Below are 19,621 nucleotides of genomic sequence, written 5' to 3'. Positions count from 1 at the left end.
ACACCTGCCTTCATCTCACAACTGGAGGACTCTGGTAAGGATTGCTCTACCAGTCAAAGAAGTGCTCCCCTAGTCAAAGAAGTGGTGGGAAAACCCCTTTCCAACATGAAATCCACAAATGATTGGATTGAAAGCTAACTGGCCTTAGTGGTCCAATCCCTGCTGTTTGAAATGAGTGGAATGTGCCCGTCTGACAACACACCCAAAGGGAATTGCTCTGGAGGAATTGGAGGGGACTGGAAGGAGAGTGAGGCAGAGGAAAACAAGATGGTGAACGTTTTTCTCCATTGCACATAGCCTTCCTGTCTACTGTAACCCTAGCCCCATCCCGTCTCACTAGGATCAACAACTTTACAAATACAGTACCCTAGTTTCAGGGTACTCCCTTTGAAAGAGCATGTTCCTTTGATGCCTGCACCCTAGAGAGCTTCCTGTTGTGAGGCTGTCTCTGGTAGAGGGAGTTGAAATTTGCCTGACTCATCAGAGCTGACATATGAGTGATATAAAATTGGATGTTGCTGCAATGATCATAAGTAGTGGCATGCACCATGCCTTAACTCAGGCATAGCTATATGCCACCAGCTAGAGCAACTTATGATCATTGTAGTTTTGGTACATGGGTGCATGTCTTAAATGCAGCCCCTGCGCTGCAGAGACTTGGCTATCACTGCAGTTGTCAAATGGGCAGCTGTGAACTCAGAACCTGCTCTGAGCCACTGAAAGAGGAGTCACTGCAAATCAGTATACTGATGTAGCAGGGCACAGATACATACTATGCTTTTGGCATGGAGCTTATCTAAGGGGAATCCAATCAGCAGATTGCCCTTTCAGAGATGGAATTACCTGCATCATTTTATTATTTAATACAAATCAAGGTTTTCACACCCTTTCCATATGGCAATTCATTTCACACTCCTAGCCAAAAAAGGTTGATTACCACCCTTCTACGAGTCAGGCTCAGTTTCAAGGTGAGAACATAACTGAATGTATGTCATGAACCCTCTCGGTTGGCGATGGATGCCGTTGTTACGGCTTCGCCGCCATTAAACACTGCCACCACGTTGTTCACGTTTCTCTGTTCACGGTCTAGTGTTTCCCTCTGTCCTTTCCTCTCGCCTATTTACTTCCTGCTATCCATGGTTCCTTGCGTTGCAACCGTCTCCTTTCGCTTTCACGGTGAGATGCTTCCAGTGCTTTTCTCTCGCTCGCTTCTCTCCTCCCCTTTCTGGGGTTTCCTCCTCTCTTTCTCCTTCCTCTCTGCCTCCCTGGCGGCTCCCCCCTTCCGCCGGTTTCTCTCCGCTTCTGCTTCTCGGCGTTTACCTGCCTGCTGCCTGTGTTCTTTCCCTCCTGGCCATTTTTTCTCCGGATGAATCTTCGCATTGCTTCCTCGAGGATTCCCGATGCAATTGAATTCTACGACAACTACGGCTATATATCTCATCGCAATTCACGGCCAGCAGTTCTACCGCGACACAGGGTTTTTTTTCCGCCTTCGGGCTTTTTCCCCTTACCCGGGACCGGAGCCGAGGTGGTAACTTATTCAGAGTTCCACCACGGCTTCGTCCCGTGTCAGAGCTCTAACAACGAAGAGTAAAAAGGATTACCTTGCCCACCGACACGGCGTCGGAGCATCAGACCCGGAAGACTAAGGTGAGGAGAGTGGTGCATCGGGTGGGAAAGCGGGTGGGAAAGCGGAACATTCGGGAAATACCCCTACGGTAACTTCAAGTCTTACACAAGGTTGTGACAGTTTGCAACGCCAGAAGATACCAATGGCTACTCCAGAGCAGCTGCAGGATCAGATACAAGAGCTATGGAAAGCTGTGCAGACTCTTTCTCAAGAGCTACAGACTGTCAAAGCAGAAAATGTAGTATTAAAACAATTGGTTTCGGGTAGAGAACCCCCCCGTCCTCAGAATTGCCACCGGTTGCCCTACCTTCGGGGAAGTTCGACGGTTCTCCCAAGAAACTTAAAGAGTTTTTGGAAGCTGCCACTATATACTTCACTTTCCGCCCTCGCATGTTTTCTTCTGATCAGGCTAAGGTTGGTTTCCTCATTTCGAATATGGTTGGCAATGCCCTTGCATGGGCTACTTCTCTTGTGATAGGAGAGGATCCCGTTTTACAGAATTACGGGAATTTTAAGGCTCTTCTCAGAGAGTCCTTTGAAAGACATGAGCTCACCTACACTGCTTGTGAGGATCTCCTGGATGTGAAACAGGGATCCTCGGACCTCCTCACTTACATCACTAAGTTTAAGACCCTGGCTGGAGGGGCTGGCTGGCCCGAACAGGCACAATTTGCCATTTTTCGTAGAGGTCTTAAAGAAGAGATAAAGGACGAATTAGCCCGGTCTCTCCGACCTGCCTCTTTTTTGGATCTTTTATCTTCTGTCCTACAGATTGAACATCGACTCCAGGAGAGGCGTAATGAAAAAAGACGTTACAGAGAAAATCCCTCTAGCATCGGTACATCATCCAACACTCTTCCTCCATCTCCTAAACAGAGTGAAGAACCTATGCAGATCGGAACCACCCGGGCACCACTCACCGCGGAAGAAAGAAGGAGACGGAGAGAAAGAGGTCTTTGCGCCTACTGTGGGTCTGACAAACATCTGCTCAAAGACTGTTCCGAACGACCTCAACGGCGTTCGGGAAATGAATCACCCCAGTTTTAAAAGGGACAGAAAACCGGTGGTTATCTAAATCTTCCAGTCCCTACGTTTCATTGGCTGTATCCACAAAGAAGACACCAGAGGATTCCAGACTCATGGTTATCAATATCAGCGTGATGATCCAAGACCAGCTCGTAGAGACTTTGGCACTCTTAGACTGCGGAGCAGCAGGTAACTTTGTTGATACCTTATGGGTTGACAAGGTTGGCCTCAAAAGGCTAGCAAGACTCGAAGATCAGAAGCTGGAGGGTGTAGATTGTACTCCCTTGTCTTCAGGACCAATAACGCAGACTACCGAGGAGCTAGAAGTCCGGATTTCCCAACATGTGGAGAGTCTAAAATTCGACATCATTAGAGCTGCCCATTTTCCTGTTATTCTGGGGATCACTTGGCTCAGGAGACATAACCCACAAATAGATTGGGTCTCTAATATGTTACGTTTCGAGTCTGTGTTTTGCAAGAAGCATTGTATTCCCCAACAATCTTACTTACAACTACAGGTCACCCCAGCTTCTTGTCAAGAATCCTCAACTGTCCATAATATGGCACATCTTGGTGAGACTTTCAGAGGGTTTTCACAGAAGTCAAGCCAGCACCTTTGCCACACCATCGTCCTGAGGACTGTTCTATCGACCTTGAGCCTAACGCCCTGGTTCCGTTCGGTCGTATGTTTTCCTTGTCCAGATCCGAGAAGGAGGTCTTACGAACTTACCTGCACGTGAATCTTCACAATGGCCTCATCCAACCGTCAAAATCTCCTGCCGGGGCTCCCTTATTCTTCATCTCCAAGAGGGATTCCAAAGAATTACGACCTTGCATAGATTATAGAGGTCTTAACAAGGTCACAGTCAGAGACCGTTATCCCATGCCACTCATCACTGACATTCTTCAGGCGGTTCAAGGTGCTCACATTTTCACTAAGTTAGATCTTCGCAATGCGTACCACCTATTACACATTGCTAAGGGTGATGAATGGAAGACTGCTTTTTGAACACCCTTCGGATTGTTTGAATACAGAGTTATGACCTTTGGGCTAGTTAACGCTCCCGCAGTTTTTCAAAGATTTATGGACCGCATGTTTTCGGATCTCTTATTTGTTTCAGTGATCATCTATCTAGATGATATTCTTGTATTTTCCATCAACAAGGAAGAACATGAACAGCATGTACGGACAGTACTTACTCGACTTAAGGAGAACAGTTTACTGGCCAAGCCTGAGAAATGCCAGTTCGGGGTCTCTAGCATTCCCTATATGGTGTTCATTTTGTCTGACCGGGGTATCTCCATGGACCCTCGCAAGGTGTCTGCCATTTTGGAGTGGTCTTCTCCCACCTCTGTCAAGGAGGTTCAGAGATACTTGGGTTTAACAAACTTTTACAGAAGATTTATACCCCGGTTCTCCGAGATGGTGTTACCCATAACAACACTTCTCAAGAAATCTTCCAGAACCTTTGTATGGTCCTTGGCGGCAGAGTCTAGTTTCAGACATCTCAAGACTCTGTTTTGCTCAGCGCCCAAATTGCTCCAGGCCGATCAAACTAAACCGTTTATCGTGGAAACTGATACCTCTTCCGCTGCCATTGGTGCTGCCTTACTCCAGGAGTTCGAAGGTATAGAACACCCTGTGGCCTACCTCTCTCGCACTCTGACCATCAGTCAACTTCACTATACAGTCCTTGAAAAGGAGTTACTAGCAATGAAACTGGCCTGTGAGGAATGGCGACATCTGCTGTTGGGTGCCAGTATTCCCTTCGTCATACGTACGGACCATAAGAATCTAAAGGTCCTGCAGTCCCTCGAATGTGCCAACTCTCGCCAAGCGCGATGGGCTTACTTTTTTTCCCAATAGGATTTCACCATTACCTATCTACCAGGCTCTCAGAATGTCCTAGTCGGCGCCTTGTCTCGCAAGGAGTTGGTTACCGACTCGGGTCGCCTCTCACCCGAACTTATGTTTCCATCTACTCGCATAGTGGCACATCTACATACTTTCCTACAGGAGGTCTAAGAGGCTTCGGACTCTGAACCCTGTATTAGAGATAAACTCTTGGCATCTCAGTTTCACATCAAGGATGGTCTCTGGTTCTACAAGAACCGACTTTACATACCTTCAGGACATCTCCGCAAGAGGATTCTCTACTGGTGCCACGACAGCCGAGTTGCAGGACATCGAGGCCAGGCAAACACCATTGAACTCATTAAACGCTTGTTTTACTGGCCCAACCTTCAAGAAGAAGTCCAGTCCTACATAAAGGCATGCCCGGTTTGCGCCATGGCTAAGAATCCAACTGGCAAACCGTTGGGTCTCCTTACTCAGCCTGATTTACCACAAAGGCCGTGGGGAAACCTGTCTACCGACTTCATTGTGGATTTACCCTTATCCGAGTCCTGTTCTTGCATTATGGTAACGGTAGATCATTTACCAAGATGGCCCATTTCTCTCCTCTGGAGGGCTTACCTACGGCTAGTCGCATGGCCGAAGTGCTTTGTGTTCTCGTTTAGGTATTGACCATGCTCTTTCCTCTGGGTACCATCCCCAGACTAATGGTCAGACGGAAAGACTCAATTCCACTCTGGAACAATATCTCAGGTGCTACATTAATAGACTCCAGGATAATTGGGTACAAATCCTCCCCACGGCAGAATTCACTTACAACAGCTCTAAACACACCGCCACGGGTATCTCTCCTTTTTACTGCAACTACAGACTTCATCCCAAGTCCATTTGGCCCATTGCTTCTCATACCAGTAACTCTCCTGCTTCTGAAGCGGCTTTATCTGAAATTTCTGAGGCTCACCGGACAGCCAGAGACAGTCTAGCAAGGAGCCTTAGGACCTATAAGACTCTTGCTGATCAACATCGCCAAGCTGCCCCCACTTGGGCTAAAGGGACAAAGGTATGGCTTTCGACCAAATACCTACCAAGGTGGATTCGTTCCTCCAAGTTGTCTCCTCGATTCCTGGGTCCGTTTCCCATCCTTGAAAGAATCAACCCTGTAGCCTACAAGATTCAACTACCCTCCTACCTTCGCCGGGTGCACCCTGTGTTTCATACCTCTCTTCTTAAGGAGTCACAAACTGAGCCACACTTTAGGTCAGGATCCTTGCAGGACATTTCACCCAGAGACTCCCAAGAGGTTTATGAACTTTCTAAAATCCGAGACTCCCGCTACTACCAGGGACGTTTACAATATCTTATTTCCTGGAAGGGGTATCCCAGGTCTGAAGATTCCTGGGAACCTGTGTATTTTGTCAAGGCGCCCCGTCTCGTAGCTAAATTTCATCGGATGCATCCTGGCAAGCCGGGCGGGGTCGGCAGTAAGAGGGTTCATCGGTTGGCGATGGATGCCATTGTTACGGCTTCGCTGCCATTAAACACTGCCACCACATTGTTCACGTTTCTCTGTTCACGGTCTAGTGTTTCCCTCTGTCCTTTCCTCTCGCCTATTTACTTCCTGCTACCCATGGTTCCTTGCGCTGCAACCGTCTCCTTTCGTTTTCACGGTGAGACGCTTCCATTGCTTTTCTCTCGCGTGCTTCTTTCCTCCCCTTTGTGGGGTTTCCTCCTCTCTTTCTCCTTCCTCTCTGCCTCCCTGGCGGCTCCCCCCTTCCACCGGTTTCTCTCCGCTTATGCTTCTCGGCGTTTACCTGCCTGCTGCCTGTGTTCTTTCCCTCCTTGCCATTTTTTATCCGGATGAATCTTCGCATTGCTTCCTCGAGGATTCCCGATGCAATTTAATTTTACGACAACTACGGCTATATATCTCATCGATATTCAAGGCTTGCAGTTCTACCGCGACACAGGGTTTTTTTCCGCCTTCAGGCTTTTTCCCCTTACCCGCCTGTATCCGGGACTGGAGCCGAGGTGGTAACTAATTCAGAGTTCCACCACGGCTTCGTCCCGTGTCAGAGCTCTAACAACGAAGAGTAAAAAGGATTACCTTGCCCACAGACACAGCGTCGGAGTGTCAGACCCTGAAGACTCATGTGCGGAGAGTGGTGCATCGGGTGGGAAAGCGGAACATTCGCGAAATACCCCTACGGTAACTTCAAGTCTTACACAAGGTTGTGACAATGTAATCTGCAGTAGCATGTTGAGGTCCAGAAGTAGGAAGCATGTCCATTTGAACTCTATGTAGAGGGATGTCCCAGTGATCAAGCTCTGGACTCTTCTCAACCATGGGACAGTTTCTCTCTAATTCCATTGGCCACCTCTGAAGACAGCTAATGGGCTGATCAGCGACATCTAGGTTCAACTGCACTGAGTCCATGCCAATTCCATTTTTATAAGTGCCTCTCTAGTTTTTATTTCCTTGGCCATAGTCTTGGAGTTCGAGACAGGGCTTGTTTGTCAGGTTTCTTTCTTGTTTTTTTGGGGTTTAAAAAAAAATGTATTTATGGTTTGATACATACACCTTTACAAAAAAGAATTAGAGAAAAAAATGTGACAATAGAAACAATAATTTAAAATGTATTAACATTTCTTAAAAAGTACTATTACATAAAATTGTACATAAGAACAATCAGATCAATAATGCATTTAATTCCAGGACAATGTGACACTAACCTCTACCTCCCAATGCTACCAATGCTATGTGTACATATGAAATATCAGCTACAGTAAGAGAGGTGAGGATTCCATTTAATATTCTGTTCCAAAAAAGTTTACTCTTTAGAATGCCAGTGTCATATATGAATTTACAAAAATACTTTTTTCTTAGTGACAATACATTTGTACACTCCACAACTAGATGTTTGAAAGTCTCCAGATTTTCGTCTGTTCTACAAAACTGACATGCTAACAGAAGGAACAAACCTGTGTCTAACAACGAGAACTTCCATTGTCGGTAACAGATTGAACATCAGCCTCATAAAAATGTCTCTTCAGTTATTATTCAGGAATAATTTTAAATAGTTGGGCAATTTATTTAGTGACTTATTTTCATGGCACAATTGGGGGAACATCTTATTTTCATTTCCCCTCAAAAGTATTTATCCAATCATTGAGCAATAGTTTATTTGTTATACTGAGCAGATGACAGACTAGTTCTTCTTTCGTTGCATTGATTTAACACAGTAAATCAGAAAAATGATAGATCCAATTATTTAATACCGGGCAGGAGCCTAGATGGCCAATTTAGAGAAAATAAAATTAGGGGCAGGAGTTGGTATATTATTGTAGAGGGACAATGGCCTCATTATAAGTTTGGCGGTAGCCTTGCCGGAAAAACCGGAGGAGCTGCCGCCTAACTTGCAAAAGTTTCCAGCGCCTGCGAATGGGCAATTACCGGGTCATTACAGCCATGCTGGACCCGGTATTTGCCCATTCGCGGGCGCTCAAATGCATTACTCCCCATTCCCATTGAGCTCTAAAGGCTCAATGGGAATGGCGGAGGTCGGATGCAACAGCACCATTGAGAAAGGTGCCAGTGCATCAGACATGCTCTGCTCGCGGGTGCCGGTATGGCCACCAGGACAGACCTGGCGGCCATAATGGCACTCGCAAGCAGAACTCATAGTTTGCCAGTACGGGAACTACGGTACCGGCAAGCTTACCGGTATCCTATTCCTGGACTAGCAAACTCTTAATGACCCCAATGTGTTCCACAACAATACTGCCTGGATTGAAGTCAGAGCCAATTGAAACCTCATAATGACACCAGGAACCCCTTCTGCTAAAAGAAGAAAATGGTGACGCAATTTCCCTTCCACCCTTGATTAAAAAAAGTTTGGATATTCGAATTTTGCTCCATATAGTATTGTGGGAGTAATGGTTGCCTTATAAAATTGTATGATATATTTTTAAGAACATTTGTCATAGTGTGATTCAATGTTCCCATCTCCGTTACAAAAGCTATAATAAACGGGGTGATGTCTTTTAAATCGGTATCATTATTATACTTTTGTTTTATCAGAAAACCTAAGTATTTCCAATTAGTTACCTCCTAAAGCTACACATTATTTCAGATGCCATTTGATTTTTTTTGGTAAATCTTCTGCTCGGAACAAAAATCACGATTTTTAATCTATGCCGATTAATTTCTAGCTAAGGCTTCCAGGTAATTAACAGAACCCTGCAACGCTATCTCGGTCTGTTCCAGAAGAATTAAATCATCTGAATAGGCAAGGTCCTGGATCAAAAAAGAACCAAGGTGAGGTGGATAAACATTATTAGCCTTAAGGTAATCAGACATGTCTGCCATATACAAATTAAATAAGGAAGGGGCCAGGACAAGACCCTGTCGTAGGTTGCAACAGGTGCGGACTGGCCCAGTTATAGAGCCTTCCCTGTGAAGTCTGATTTGAAATTGCATTTGTTGGCGGATTTGGATCAGAATGTTTAAGATAGGCCTTTGACAGCACTGAGTATTCAATTTATGCAATTACTTAACTGGGTTTACTTTATCAAATGCCATATTCAAATGTATTAAACTCATATACAGAGTTTATTTTGTTGGAATTAGAGTCCAGGGAGGTGCCCAACCTTCTCTTGAATCCTGATTGTTGTATCCAAGCATCCAATTTTCCCAATTGTATTGATGAAAAAGTCTTGCTGGAAGCATCCAATAAACCAATCAGGCAATAATTGCTCAGATTGAACCTATCCACTTGTTTGTGGATCGGAACAATGTAGGTTGTTTTCCAAGAATTTGGAAAAAAAAATGTTTTGTTAATTATGCGACTATAAAGCAGGAACAGAATAAAATCTCAATGAATCACTGTGGATGGTTATTTTAAAAAGTCCATCTGGATCTGGTGCTCTAAAGCCTTTAGCTTTGATTATTAAAATGAACAATATTCTCCTTGTCAAAGTGAGATGTCAGGAAAAATATGTGTTACATTGATCTAAGTGCAAAGAGTGTTCAGGTAAGGCGTACACTTCAGCAAAGTGTTGTTTCCAAACCACTTCCGAAATCGGGTTAGCCACAGTCTGAATTGCTTCACTTCTTGAAGACTAATCAAGTCTTGAAATGATTATCTTGCCTAGTATTTAGGACTTGCAGTATACTTGCAGTAGTACGTTCCGAGCCTCTCTCAGAGCAGATTTATGGGACCTGACCCACTTTATACCCTTGTTTGAGATTTTTAATTATTATCATAATTATCATAATTTCTTCAACCGTATCACAAGTTGCACCTACATTCTTTTTATTCTTACAAAGAAATGTGTCAAACAACTAAACTCAATGTTGAGGTAAATTACATTTGAACATGGCGACTTTCTTTTCTAGGCCAGATAGCAGACCTTTAAAAAAATCAGATAATCTCTCCGGATCAAAACAATCGTAAACCCTAGCGTTATAACCATGAATAAAGAATTGTGCAATACCTTCATTAAAATGAGTCAATGTCTTGTTGTTTCAGGTTAGACTAATTGTCAATTAATTGGTTACAATAGAGGCCAAGTAATTAACTGAAGTTCTTCATCCTATTGTTCAATTGATGACTATCTGAACAATCTGGAGGGATATAGGAAGAGATGTTACAATTCATTTCTTTTAGATCCAATAAATGAATTGAAGCTTCCAACCCATTCCTCTGATAATGGCTATGGTCGAATCATACTCCATATGATACAAATTTGCTTGGCCTGTATCAATGCAATTGCAATTAATATTGCCAGCAATCATTATCAACGGAGGATGTTTCCCATTACAGTCTGCCAAAATAGTCCTCAGATTCTCAAAAATACATTTTTGTCGAGCTCGGATTGGATTTTAATACACATCCAATAGCAGCCAGTCTGGTGTTTGCACCGGCACTGGCCAGCAAGCAGTTAGCTTCATAGCTAAGATGTCTTGGCATGAGTTCAATTTAAGATAATTAATATTTACATTCGCGAGATTGGCAGGATTTAGGCTACCAAAAGCTCATCCTTTAAGACCTTTGATGGCAGGAATGAAAAAGAGAGAGTAACCATCCATCAAAGGGCCCTCCACTTGCCAAGTTTCTTTGAAACATAACATGCCATATTCACGAAGGGGCACACCTATTTAAAGTCATAATAAAGTTCAGTGTGGCCCCATGTGCTCAAATAAATGTGTTTTATCAGTTAGGGACTTGTTCTCATAAAAGGTTCTACCAAATGTTGCCATCCATGTAGAGGGTTTGCCCATTTCATGACCAGTCTGTGACTTCCCAATCAGAAGTCAGTTCTCCCTGGCCCAAGAAAGAGACATTACATTGACCAACTTTATCCTTTTAACAATGTCTTCTTATGGGACCGTCCAAAGAAATAGAAATCTTATTAATTGTAAGTTGGGGTTGAGCCGGTTTCTACATAATCGTGGAATGGGCTTTTGTTATTCTATAGATATCATAACCCAAAGAGCTAAGTGCTGGGTCTTGCCCAAGTGGCATTGTCATGATAAAATTTGAAGAAAGTAGAAAGTGCACCAGGGGCCAGATTACAGAAACTTTGCACTGGTGCAAGTGCACAGTTTGCACGGTATTAGCACTAGGGCAAAGTTTGCCCCATTTTAAAAAAATACTGGGACACATTAAAAAACCATTGCACCTCGACAAGTGCAATTTGGTATATTGAAAGCACCAGGCCTAAAATTGTCCTAGTGCTAAAAAGATAAATTTTTGATGCATTTTTGTATGAGGGCAGAGTTTGCCCTAGTGCTAATACCATTCCGTATTAGCACTAGGGCAAACTTTGCCCTGGTTCAAAAATATAGCAAAAATGCATCTTTTCTGCAATAGGGCAATTTTAGCCCAGGTGCTGTTTAATATGCCAAACTGCACTTGTCGAGGTGCAATGGTTTTTTAATGTTTCCAAGTGTTTTTAAGAATAGGGCAAACTTTGCCGTAGTGCTAATATCACTCAAACTTTGCACTTGCACCAGTGCAAAGTTTCTGTAATGAGGCCGATCTTTACTGTCTCTCCTCAGAAATGTTACTAGGTCTATGGCATTTGATGCAATAGTTCTTACACAGAGAATCGCTTGCAACATTCACAGAATGTTGTGATGATTTAAAATGCTAGAGGAGGTCGAATTAAAAATGCTTTCTAGGCCCAGAACAAAAGGGAATATAGAAACTGGCAACTTGTGGATGCGCCTGTTTCACTTCAAGATGCTTATTTTCTCAATATTCATCTTGACTGAGAATGAACGCTTTTCTTCAAAGGTGCAGAAAACCTGAGTGTTTGTTGTACTTTATGTCACTATTTGTGGATTACTTTGATCTAAATCTGAGGCAATTTCGAAGATGTTATTTTCCAGAATAGAATATGCTTACAAATCTGTCAAGTTTAACTCTGCTTCCTAAGAAGTATTTTCGGCTTTATTTCTATAAGAAAGGGTCTCCTTCAATTTCCCAGTTGAGGGGATGTTCTTTTTAGTCTTGGTGATTTATTTATTTTTGACTGGCCCTTGCATGAGATTGTCTAACTTTGATTGATAATTCTTTGAGACAATTGGAGTCAAGTGAATCTGCAAGTTGGATGGTGCACGTTGCTGGAGACTTTCTTTGTTGGATTCCCTCAAAGGAGGAAGTTAGTCCTTTTTGTTACTAGCATCCACCAAAGAGTGTATTAATTTCTACAAGAACTTCCTGGAACCAATATTTTTGATTGAAACTATGTTTTTGAGGTTCTTGCATTTTATCCATATTGTTATGTCTACAGATAGATGTGTTACCTTCATGATAACAATGTCACCTGAGTGTCTGACCATAGAGAGAGATTCCTTACTTTTAGGTGAAACAGGTTATTGTTGTCACTGACAATATTTGGATCAGTTGGCATGCATCGTATCTGTTGTGTCAAGATTGTTGAAGTACAGGTAAAAGGCAAGTTGGAATCTCGCCTGTGTGTGCCTTCAATCGCCATTAGATTTTGATTGTGCAAGATTAAATCCCTCCAACAGGTTTATTTTAGTGTTCACAACATTCAGGATCGTTTTTTGTTCTATGAAATCATTATGAATGTTTTCATATAATTTGAAAAAGACAGTTAAAACCAAATTGCAAATATAGAGGGCTGGGTCAAGAACTAGTTATCACTAGAAAGATGCTGGTGTTTCTGAGAGGCCTGGGGAGCCGGTGAAGGATAATAGGTGTATGGCGATGATTCAAACAATTCTGATTTGTCATTGCAAAACAGAGGAGATCTTGCCAAGAGGTTTACAGAGTCAAAGGGGATTTTGGTGTGTATTGATGACTTGTTCAAAACTTATGTAAACCTTTGACCATTCAACTGAGAAGTCTAAGGATCTGTAGGACCAGTCTTGTTGTGGACTTGCACACTTTTATTGGTGATCAGTGAGTTGCTGAATACTATTTGAAGTAATTTCCTGTCTGTAGGTGATTTAGACATCACTTCATAATTTTACAATAAATCTGATCTTTGAATTTTAGATTTTGTGGTACTGTGTTATGTTAGAGGTTTTATGAGACAGGTTCTCATGATTGTATCACATTGGCATTTGACTCTACACCCAGAGGTTTTTTTTTATTTATAAATAGGAGAAGTAGTGACCGTTGCCATGGTTTTACTTTGCAGTCCATACATTATGAGCAAACCAATAAGAAGCACAAACTGCAAGAGCAAAAGAGTGTCAAAGAAGGAAATAAATTACCCACTGTTGGGTTAATGAAAGCTTTCATGGTCACCATAGTCTGCCCTTTGAATGAAAGAGGACTATACTTGGTAGTTCACTCTGCACCCTGGAGAGTCCTTTACCAACAAAGAGCACAGCATTGTGGTGCTGCCACCACTCCTGCCAATTGGCTGCCCTCGTCAGTGCACTCTTCTTCACAGGCAAGCAGAGAAGGTGATATCTGCACAGCCACATAGATGACATGAGGACTCCTGTCAGTTATGACATCTTGGGGGATTTCACCTGACAGAAAGTTGCATTTCTTTTCACACCTCCACCCAACCACAGAGAGTGGCTATAAAAGGGTCTGGTGTGCATCTCCTGTCCTGTCCGTTTCTAGGCACAAATGGACTAAGTGTCCAGTTTACATCTCGGAATCCACACAGGGATTAAAGAAATGATCTGGCTAGCTGTCTGATGTCTCAGCCACATCTAAGTGACCTGCAGGTTTGACAGGGACCAGGTATGGTAGGAAATTCATGGGGCCTCGGTGAACATCCAACTCCTGGTTGTGCCCTATTCCAGAATTAGTGTGATCCTTTTCGGCTGGCTTCCGCCTTGCACTCGTTCCAGATTTTGGAATAGTCTAGCGCCTTTGCTCTCCACCTGATCTTCTTTTAGGAGTGGCTTGGGACCATCACCCTGCATCTGCTAATCGGTCTGCCTCAACAGACTTGCCAGAGTTGGACTTTCCCTCTGTTTGAGGCAAAAGTCAACCTGACCTGGACCTCCAGCTGAAGACAAGTCTTCCAGCTCTAGCAGTCCCTTCAGGTCTTAAGCTTTCCTGTTTACCATATCAAGCATCTCCTACCTGCCCGTAGGTACTCCTGAGATCATTGAATCTGGTGTTAACTCAGTAGACAACTCAGTGGCCGGTGAGTCCTCTCTCACAAAAGTAGAAGCCTCAGGAACTTCCGGCCTGGACTAGGAAACAAAAGTGAGACTGGTCTTTCCCACTCTCCAGTTGAGAAAGCAACAGGGCCTCTGCCCTCAAGCACTTTTTCCCTTTCTGCTTTTGATCTTGCACCCTATGTACCTAGACTATGTCTGGGGTCAGGGAGTCAATTTCCTATCAAACACCCTACTGGAAATGAATTCTTGACTCCAACATGGTGCAGGGTGGTGTTACCACTGCAACTAAGCTATACCATTGCCAAGTGAGGCACCCATTGTCACCTAACAGCTGTCATACTCACAGCGGTATCACACAAAGTGGGAGACTTTTCCCATTTAGGGACACAGTGTCCAGAAATATCTGAGTACTGAAGGGAGATGAACCCTCTCAAATGATCTGGTACTGTTCCCACTCAGATTGATGGAACTTTCAGCCACTCCCTGGTCTAGTGGGTATTCTTCGGATAAGATGACCGCATTAATAATGCTCCCCTCTTTCAGGAGCCCAACAGTTACCTTTACCTGCTTAGGTCTCCGCTAGCAAGCTGGATATCCCTTTCTTTGCGTCAAATCGTCATATAGAAAACAACCTATGGATATTGAGAGTGCCAGTGACTGAGTGCTAGAGGGGCCCTCACTCTTCTTTTCTGTGGGGGCCGACAACCATTCCACTGGAATTTCCCTTCATGTTTTTGGGGGCCTTCCTTTGAAGAAGGGTCAGTACCTTCTGCTTGTATCATTCCCCTTGTTAAATGAATTTGCCGGGGCCATTGTCTGCACTTGAGTACACACATACCTGTCAGCAGACTTTTGTGTTCTCCCTACGGTTTGTGATATTATTATCCATTAAATGCTGGTGTAACTCCATCTCACATGTTTAAAGGATACTCTCACATGCAATCCAATAGAACATGCCATGGAATGTGTCAACTTTATTACCTGTAATCATCACAACCGCTGTGTGTGCCCTTCTCCCACTAGGTCCCCTTATGGTTTTGGCAGGCCAAAATATCTGTTCCTCGCAAGTACTGACTGTTCAAAACCACACTTGTGCTGTTAAGCTATTCATAAAAAAACAGAAGCTCCGGATGTGGTTCAAAGATGTTCTAGGTACACTGCTAATGGTCCTGCCTTATTGCCCCTCAATTCCATCAGTTATAGAAGGAGATTGTGAGATTCACTGTTTGAGGGGAATAATTAACATCTGTGGCCATAATAACCACATGCTAGAACATAATGTGCTGGGAGTGAAGTTTTATGAATGAGTTCTCAAAATGTCTGCTATGCTTAAATTGGCCTGCTCACCAGGATTGCTTTCTTCTTATATATTCGAGAGATAATTGAACTGTTTGTGTATACATTGGAAATGACTCCTTAAATTGTAGGGGTGACATTTAATAAAGACTAGATACTCTCTTTATGCCAGTGTATGGGTCTATTTTATTGTATTTAGTTATTTTTACATTAACATCACCCATCACTCAAAGCTTGAGGCACCAAGGCGCTGTTGTGAGACCAGTTACATGATACAATCTTAGCAAACTAAATAGTACATTTCACATTAAAGGACAGAACAGCATGAATAGAAGATTAAGGACAGCAGGCAGTGTTCTGGGGCTAGAAAGCCAGAATGGGTGCTTCTCAGTTAGGTGAAAAGCCGTGTTGTTAGAACTTTGCGGAATGTTCAGTAGGAGCTCTCAGCTCTAAGTTCAGTGGGGAAAGAGTTCCAGTCATTGAATGCTATCATTGGGAAGCTCGCCCCTCCTCCTTTAGCTCTTTTGGTTTTAGGTAGGGTGAGGCGGTGGGCATAGGTGGATCCCTCCATTTTCTGGGCCAGGTTTTGCAGTGCTGAGTTGCCCAAGCATGTGTGAGCGTCAATAGTGTTTTGAGAATGATCCTTTCTTTAATGGGAAGCCAATGCACTTTTCTTCTGGCGGCTGATATGTGATCTCTCCTTGAGATGTTTAGGGCAGCTCAAAGGGCATTGTTTTGGATTATTTGGAGTTTATTTGTGTTCTTTTTTGAAGTTCCTGCAAAGAGAGCAATACAATAGTCCAGTGTTGCTCCTGTAGTTGCTGTGGTGATGGTTAAGCAGCTCTGTGGGGTTAAAAATTGTCTTGCATCAATGATAGGTTTGGCTGTGTAAGCTGCTGAGAAGGTGACTGCATTAACCTCTTTGGTGATGGATAGCACGGAGTCTATGTAGACCCCAGTGTTTTTACTGTGGCTGATACTGGGATCGGGTGTCCGTCTATGGTGACTGAGTTTCTACAGCATTAAAGGTGGGCCTGCCAGTAGGATCTCGATCTTGTCATCATTTAGACATAGGTAGTTAGCTGATATCCATGATTGTGTTGTGCAATAGATTTTGTTAAGCAAGCGTGTCTTCTTCGTAGCAACCTGACAAGGGGAGGAGGATTTGGGTTTCAACGCCATAGTTGGTGTAGGATATGCTGATCTCATCCATGATGTCAACAAGAGGTTTTGTGAATATGTTGTAGAGGGATGGGGAGATTCAGGAACCTTGGGTGATGCCACAGGGGATAGGGATAGGGGAGGGTGCTGGCAGTGATATGATATGATATGGCATTTATAACGTGCATATACACCAGTGTTTCAAGGCGCGAAGAGGCAAGGGAGGGGGAACAGATGGAGGAGAGAGAAAACGATCTTACTAGGCCAGGTGACATTGGGATCGTGCAAGTGCAGTGGAAGGGGGAAAGGGAAAAGTGTGAGGGGAAAGGGGATGGGGCAGTGCAGTACATAGGATAACAGTAACATACATAAAATCAATAATACAATACATACTAAGTGCAGCCAAGTGGTGACAAGAGCAGGGTAAGTACAGGGGGCTGTAAGGATACAGAAACAGACCTCTAGGTGCAGGGGGTTTACAGAGGGGGAGTGCAGGGGTACAACGGGTGGGGCGGGGACCTTGCCCCGAGAACAGACGGTAGCCAGATGACCAGTGCAATTTAAGTTTCTGTCAGGAGTTCAGCAGGGGAGAGGAGGAGAGAAAACAGAAGCAGATTGGAAGGTCCTCAGGTGCTTCCGGAACCGGAGATGGTTCTCCTCAAGTTTCAGAGAGGCAGGGAGGCTGTTCCAGAAGGAGGCCCCAGCCAAAGAAATAGATCTACCACCAACTTGTTGCATGGAGAAGCGACTGACCCTGAGGGAGTTGGAGGCGGATGATCGAAGGGCTTGAGAAGGAAGATATTTAGGAATAGAGAGTTGAAGGTATTGAAGACCCAGGTCCCAGAAGGCCTTGTGGACAATGCAGAGGGTTTTGAACATAATCCTTGCAGCCACTGGGAGCCAGTGCAGAGATTTCAGTCCTGGAGAGAGATGAACCCTGGGCTTAGGATCAAGGACAAGTCTTGCAGTGCTGTTTTGGGTGAGTTGCAGAGGGCAGATAGAGAAAGAGGCTGTTGCATTAGTCCAGCCTAGAGAGACCCAGAGCTCTGGAGACACTGAGCTTCTGGGGGAAGGAGAGGAAAGGAAGAATACCTCTAAGGATGAGCAGCTGGTAGTGTGACTTCTTAGAGATGTCAGAGATGTGAGGAGAGAAGGAGAGTGTGGAGTCGAAGATGACCCCAAGGTTTTTAGCCTCACTGGTGGGAGCAGGAAGAGGGCCAAGAGAGGCCATTCAGAGAGTGATACGGAAGGAGGGAACAGGTGTGCCCATGAGGAGAATCTTAGTTTTACTGGCATTAAGGAAGAGATCATTGGCGGCACACCACTCCGGGATAGAAGACAGACAGTCAGAGATGAGAGAGGGCGAAGAGGTGGCTGAAGGGAGCCTGAAAATGAGCTGAGTGCCATCCACATAGGACTGAAAGTTGGGGTAGAGAGCAGCAATGCGGTGGGCAAGAAGTGCCAGGTATTGGTTGAACAGCCAGGGGGAGAGGTTAGACCCATGGAGAACACCGTAGGGAGAGAGATATAGAGGAGAGGAAGGAACCAACCTGGACCTGTGAGGGTCGATCGGAGAGGAAAGAAGTCAGCCAAGCCAGGGCCTGATCGATGTTAACCAGGTGATCACGGAGATGGTTGAGCAGGATGGCATGGTTGATCATGTCAAAGGCAGAAGAGAGATCAAGTAAGATGAGAACACAGGGAGTGTTGGAATCGAGGTTGGAGAGCAGATCTTCATGGATGCTCAGGAGAGGAGTTTCCATGTTTCTGGCAGCTCTGAAGACAGACTAATGGTCATGAAGACAACCAAAAGATTCAGTATGGAGATTAAGCTGGGAGGTGGCCAGCTTTTCCAGGAGTTTTCCCAGGAAAGGAGTGATGGAGATTGTCTGAGGCAAGACGGGTCGGCTTGTTAAGATGAGGGTGCACAAGGATGTGCTTCAGGGGGAAGGGAAAACTCCAGTGTCAAATTAGATGTTGCAGAAGTCGACCAAAGCAGGAGCCATAGTGTCAATGTGTTCCTGGATGGTTTTAGAGGAACAGGGGAGAACTTGTTTAGACAAGACTTTCATAGATCAGACTTGTCTGGGGAGAACAGGGGAATGGCAGAGAAGAGAGGACAAGGGGTGGCCACAGAAGGGCCAGAGGAGGAGCGGGGAGTGGAGGGAGGAGGAGGAGAGGGAGAGAGAGAGGACAGGATGTCCTGAGCTTTATAGATGAAATGAGAAGCCAGGGCTGTGCAGAGGGCCTGGGAGGGGACAAGAGATGTAGAGACTGCAGCAGGATTTGCCAGCTACTTGCAGATTTTAAAGAGTTCAGCTGAGGTGTTGGATGCCGCAGAGATGCAGGCTTGGATGAGGGCTATCTAACTTGGTGCGGATATAAAGCTGGTCTTGCCTTTGAAGCAGGCGGCAGGCCAGTTTGTCAGAGGATGCACCAGAAGCACACCATTTTCTCTCAGCCACACTGCACTTGCGTTTAAGGGTGACAAGGTCTGAGTCTTAACAGGAGTGGCACTTGGCTTTGGGCTTCAAGTGGATCCTTATGACAGGGGCAAGAACATTGTGAGTATCAGCTATAGGAGAGTGGAGCATAGAGAGGGCTGTGTCAGGGTTTGAGTCGGCCGAAGTGGCAGGTCGGGGAGAGCAAGTGGCGGGAAAAGCCTCAACTGACACATGCTTCATGGGTCGGATAACCGAGAAGGTAGGTGGCAGTGCTGGAGTTGGCTTGCCCTGTGGGGTGGAGAGTGTGAGATGGGAGGAAAGGAGAAAGTGATCACTCCAGTAGAGGGGAGTGGTGATAGATAGAAAGGGGAAGGTCAGAAGAGATCAGAATATCCAGAGTGTGCCCTACAGTGTGAGTCAGGCCAGAGGGGAGAATGGAAAGAGAGAGAGAGTCACAGAGGTCACTAAAGAGACCAGAGGAAGGACAGGAAGCATCCAGGTGGATGTTAAAGTCTCCAAGAATGAGGAGTTCAGTGGTCAGGACCAGGAGGGAGGAGGAGATTTCAGCCTAGTCAAAGATGAAGGGG

The sequence above is a fragment of the Ambystoma mexicanum genome, chromosome 6q (assembly GCF_040938575.1).
Source record: "Ambystoma mexicanum isolate Mex_15411 chromosome 6q, UKY_AmexF1_1, whole genome shotgun sequence".
In the NCBI taxonomy this organism is placed as follows: domain Eukaryota; kingdom Metazoa; phylum Chordata; class Amphibia; order Caudata; family Ambystomatidae; genus Ambystoma; species Ambystoma mexicanum.
This window is presented reverse-complemented; position numbering follows the sequence as displayed.